Source organism: Polypterus senegalus, chromosome 7 (genome assembly GCF_016835505.1).
Source record: "Polypterus senegalus isolate Bchr_013 chromosome 7, ASM1683550v1, whole genome shotgun sequence".
Taxonomy (NCBI): domain Eukaryota; kingdom Metazoa; phylum Chordata; class Cladistia; order Polypteriformes; family Polypteridae; genus Polypterus; species Polypterus senegalus.
In genome coordinates, this window is record NC_053160.1 from 109,513,205 (window position 1) to 109,518,204 (window position 5,000).

Sequence of the window (5,000 nt, forward strand, 5' to 3'; positions counted from 1 at the left end):
TTATATATTTTAAGCCCTTATAAACTCTCCAACACTGTTAACATTATTAGAGCCCTCTAGACATGAAATAACACCCTTTAGTCAAAAGTTTAAACTGTGCTCCATGACAATACAGAGATGACAGTTCTTTCTCACAATTAAAAAAATGCAAACATATCTTCCTCTTCAAAGAATGCGTGTCAGGAGCAGAGAATATCAGAGAGAGAGAGAGAGAGAGAAAGACAGACAGAGAAAAGCAAACAATCAAGCACCGCGGAGGAAGCATATCGTATATCATTGAGGAGTTTTATTTAATACGTAATACATGCTCTGATCGGGTAGCTTCTAAGCCATCTGCCAATAGCGTTCCTTGTATGAAATCAACTGGGCAAACAAACTGAGGAAGCAAGTACCATAAATTAAAAGACCCATTGTCCGCAAAAATCCGCGAACCAGCGGAAAATCTGTGATATATATTGAGATATGCTTACATTTAAAATCCGCGATGGAGTGAAGCCGTGAAAGGGATCACTGTGTGTATATATATACACACACATACATACATACATACATACATACATATACATATATACACATACAGTAAGGTCCATAAATATTTCAGGGGCTCAAAAGTAATTGGACAAATTAACTGGAAATAAAATGTTCATTTCTAATACTTGGTTGAAAACCCTTTGCTGGCAATGACAGCCTGAAGTCTTGAACTCATGGACATCACCAGATGCTGCGTTTCCTCCTACCCCCTGGAGAGTGTTGTTGACTTGGTTGGCTGTTCTGAAGGGGTTTCTCTTCACCATGGAAATGATTCTGCGATCATCCACCACTGTTTTCTTCCATGGACGTCCAGGTCTTTTTGCGTTGCTGAGTTCACCAGTGCTTGCTTTTTATCTCAGGATGTACCAAACTGTAGATTTTGCCACTCATAATATTGTAGCAATTTCTCGGATGGGTTTTTCTGTTTTTGCAGCATAAGGATGGCTTCATTCACCTGCATGGAGAGCTCCTTTAACCGCATGTTGTCTGTTCACAGCAAAATCTTCCACATGCAAGCACCACACATCAAATCAACTCCAGGCCTTTTATCTGCTTAATTGATAATGACGGACGTGCCTACACCTACCCATGAAATAGCCTTTGAGTCAATTGTCCAATTACTTTTGAGCCCCTGAAATGAAGGGATTGTGTTAAAAAAATGCTATAGTTGCCTCAGATTTTTATGCAATCGTTTTGTTCACACCACTGAATTAAAGCTTAAAGTCTGCACTTCAGCTGCATCTGAGTTGTTTCATTTAAAATTCATTGTGGTAATGTACAGAACCAAAATTAGAAAAAAGGTGTCTCTGTCCAAATATTTATGGACCTAACTGTACACATATATACACATATACATACATATATACACACATTCATCCATCAATCCTCTTCTGCTTATCCGAGATCGGGTCGCGGGAGCAGCAGCTTGAGCAGAGATGCCCAGACTTCCCTCTCCCTGGCCACTTCTACTAGCTCTTCCTGGGGAATCCCAAGGCGTTCCTAGGTCAGCCAAGAGACACAGTCAGTCTAGTGTGTCCTGGGTCTTCCCCGGGGCCTCCTCCCGGTTAGACGTGCCCAGAACACCTCACCAGGGAGGCGTCCAGGAGGCATCCTGATCAGATGCCACGAACCACCTCATGTGACTCCTCTTGATGTGGAGGAGCAGTGGCTCTACTCTAAGCTCCTCCCGGATGACCGACCTTCTCACCCTATCTTTAAGGGAAAGTCCAGACACCCTGCGGAGGAAACTCATTTCAGCTGCTTGTATTCACGATCTCGTTCCTTCGGTCACTACCCACAGCTTACGACCATAGGAGAGGGTAGGAACATACATACATACAGTACATACATACATATAACCTCTATCCCAGTCGTGTAATTGGTTTTTAGTTATTGCCTTTGGTTATTACTTATTGGTAGCAACATATAAATTGAATAATTTCTTTTTCTTCTGGTTTATATTTGAATAAAGTTGTTATACCTTTTATGAAAGTATTTGATATTTGGACTTCAGTCATCACACATTATACACTTAACGTCTTCATTTTGTCATTATTATAACAAATAAAACGAAACTGGTCATCTTTGGTGTTATGTAGGATCTTACGGCATCTGTAAAGCATCATCTTTTCAAATCTCACTGCACTTATCTCTTAAAAATGTTTAAGAAAGCTGATCTGTAATCGGCTTCACAATTAAAACTCAGCACTAGTCAACTATCAATCTAAAACACATTTCATCAACTAACTGGGTCTTTATCTCTATATTATAAAAAAAATGCTTGTGGAATGAATGACTAGGAGACGATATCTAAATATATATATATATATATATATATATATATATACACCTAAAGGATATCTTCACGTTAAGATAAAAAAAAAGAACCGCAAGATGAAAGAGAATGGGCAAAAAAAAAAAAAAAAAAAAAATCAGTAGTGTAAAGGGAAGCAGTACACAAAGCTACAGGTGTCTCAGTGCATATAAAACGTATCAAGTTTAATCTATACTAATAAAAGGCAAAACCATAACTGACTGACTGACTGATCACTAATTCTTCAACTTCCCGTGTAAGGTAGAAGGCTGAAATTTGGCAGGCTCATTCCTTACAGCTTACTTAAAAAAGTTAAGCAGGTTTCATTTAGAAATTCTACATGTAACGGTCATAATGGTCGACAACGTCCGTCATGTTGAACTTTCTTATTTATGGCCCCATCTTTACGAAATTTGGTAGGCAGCTTCCCTGCACTAACTGAAACCGATGTACGTATATATTTCTGTGGTATGACGCCAGTGTCGGCCGCCATATTGAACTTTCCAACGGTCTTTGTTACTTATGGGCCCATCTTCAAGAAATTTGGTACATAGGTTCCCAACGCTAACTGAATCCTACTTACGTACATATATGCCTGCAGCTTGGTCGCCGTGTGAGGCGGCATTGGGTCCCCCATCTCAACGCCTCCCACATTGTTGGCTGCCTGCCTATGTAAGGCCGTCCGTCGCTCTGGTCTCTTCATTCGCTTCCTTGCTTCACCACGAGATTGGATTCACAACTCCCTGCTGATAACTGCAGCATTTTTATTTAATCCACAGCTTCTCCGCTCTTTTATTGTTCTTTTATTACGATTAGTTATTGTGTAGGTATTTTAGACTTACTTTACATTGTTCAGGTACCCATTTCCTTTATCATTCCAACCGTACCCCCTTTAACATGTCTATCGAGGTGATCACCATCGAACAAAGAACTGTCACTTACCGAGTGGTTTCCACGCCCAGAGATGGCACCTGCCTTTTCCATTCTCTGTGTTACATATTGCATGGCTATATCAGGCTCACTCTTGATATCTGGAGGAACATTGTGTCTTATGTACTGATACTGGTGTGTACTGATAACGGTACAGGAGATAATTATACTACACTGTACTATAAGAGTGAAATACTTAAGCCCTTTGGTATTGCATGTGAGTTGATTGCTGTTGCTGAATTGTTTGGTTGTTGCTTTCAAGTGTACCGAAATGGCGAAATATTTTACACCTTTGGACAACCGCCAATGCCTCTTAAACATCTTAGATTCACAGGTGACAATTTCAGTAGTGGACACTTTGATGTTTATGAATGTTTAAACTCTCAAAAGCTGAATGCGAAGTTATCGATGAAACCGGTTGTATGCTTACAACGCTTGACAGATGTCACTTCGACACAACAAGTCCTGCAGATACTGTCGTAATTGAAACAAACCATGAAACTCAAACCGATTATGACAGCAGCAATCCAAGCTGTGAGATTTAAGGCAAGATTGCTTTTCACATGGCCAACTGTACGTTGCATGCTCAAGAGAAAGCTCAGCGCACAGCTTGGTCATATTACAACCGGAGGGCTGAACTGACAACGTGGTATACAAAGAGATCCTTACAAATAATTATTGGTATGTTTTCCTTCAGTTTAAAAAGGTTTACTTTTCTTCTTAATAAAAATTTTAAGGCAGTACTTTGCCGATGCGAAGCGCGGGTATTTTGCTAGTATGTTATAACTGAAATGTGGACAAACAAAAGATCACATTAGAGCAAAAAAAAGGAAATTAATCATCATGACCAGGTGTAATTGAAAAAATAGCAGCGCAACTGCAATGATAACCCCAAAATAACACGTGCATCGCTACACGTCCTGCAAAAAAGAATTTAACCACACCCGGGGCCGAAAATAAAGGATAAGTATTGTTTTTACAACGTCACGCGAGACCAGGCAGTGAACCATCATTTATAACAAGTCCACAGACATCTAATCTAGCAGTTGGTGGATTGCTTTTGCCAGACAAGCATCATGTGCTCCCAGCTCTTAAAACAACAACATGCGACAAGAACAGGCAGCTCGCAAGCAGCAAAAAGACAGCAAATGATCCAAAGGCATGCATTAAGCCACCTCACCTTCCCTATCGTACTTCTAGAATTTTAATTTTTAAACTGTATTGAGTATTTATCCTGTTCTATGAATTGTGCTGTATTGTATTGACCCTCTTTTTTTTGAAACCCACTGCACGCCCAGCCTACCTGGAAAGGGGTCTCTCTTTGAACTGCCTTTCCCAAGGTTTCTTCCATTTTGTTCCCTACAAGGGTTTTTTTTTTTGGGGGAGTTTTTTCTGGTCTTCTTAGAGGGTCAAGGCTGGGGGGCTGTCCGGAGGCAGGGCCTGTTAAAGCCCATTGCGGCACTTCTTGTGTGATTTTGGGGATAGAAAAAATAAATTTTATTGTATTGTATTTCCGGTAAACCAAACTCGGGGGTGGATGAACGAAGTGAGCAGGGGTGTGAAGCGACCCTAGTGCTTTCATAAAATTAAAACTGATTTGGTTAACTACTATTGCTGTTACAACTTTCATTCATTTTCTTATGAAGTTCACAGTTATTGCCAGCATTTGAATTCATATTCACTACTCATCCTAACACTGACAGTCTTTAAATAAGGTCTTCATGGT

The 5,000-nt window shown here is 40.1% G+C and overlaps 1 protein-coding gene across 1 annotated transcript in view; it reads right to left on the minus strand.

The window, feature by feature from the left end:
* Positions 1-5,000, minus strand: part of nol6 (nucleolar protein 6 (RNA-associated)) — a 309,483-nt gene that overhangs the window by 100,691 nt on the left and 203,792 nt on the right. The window lies entirely within an intron of this gene.